Consider the following 341-nt stretch of genomic DNA (forward strand, 5'->3'; position numbering starts at 1 on the left):
GAGAGAGAGAGAGAGAGAGAGAGAGAGAGAGAGAGAGAGAGAGAGAGAGAGAGAGAGAGAGAGAGAGAGAGAGATAGAGAGAGAGAGAGAGAGAGAGAGAGAGAGGAGAGAGAGGGAGAGAGAGAGAGAGGAAAGAGAGAGAGAGATAAAGAGAGATAGATAGATGGATAGATAGATAGATAAAGAGGAGGGAGAGATAGATAGAGAGAGAAATGGATATATAGAGAGATAGAGACAGACAGAGAGAGAGAGCGAATGAAAAACAAAGATCAATATAAAGTAATATAAACTTGAATTCCCACCACCTGGAACTTCCTTGCCCTTAGCACGTTGATGGGTAC

The sequence above is a fragment of the Penaeus monodon genome, chromosome 2 (genome assembly GCF_015228065.2).
Source record: "Penaeus monodon isolate SGIC_2016 chromosome 2, NSTDA_Pmon_1, whole genome shotgun sequence".
Lineage (NCBI taxonomy): Eukaryota > Metazoa > Arthropoda > Malacostraca > Decapoda > Penaeidae > Penaeus > Penaeus monodon.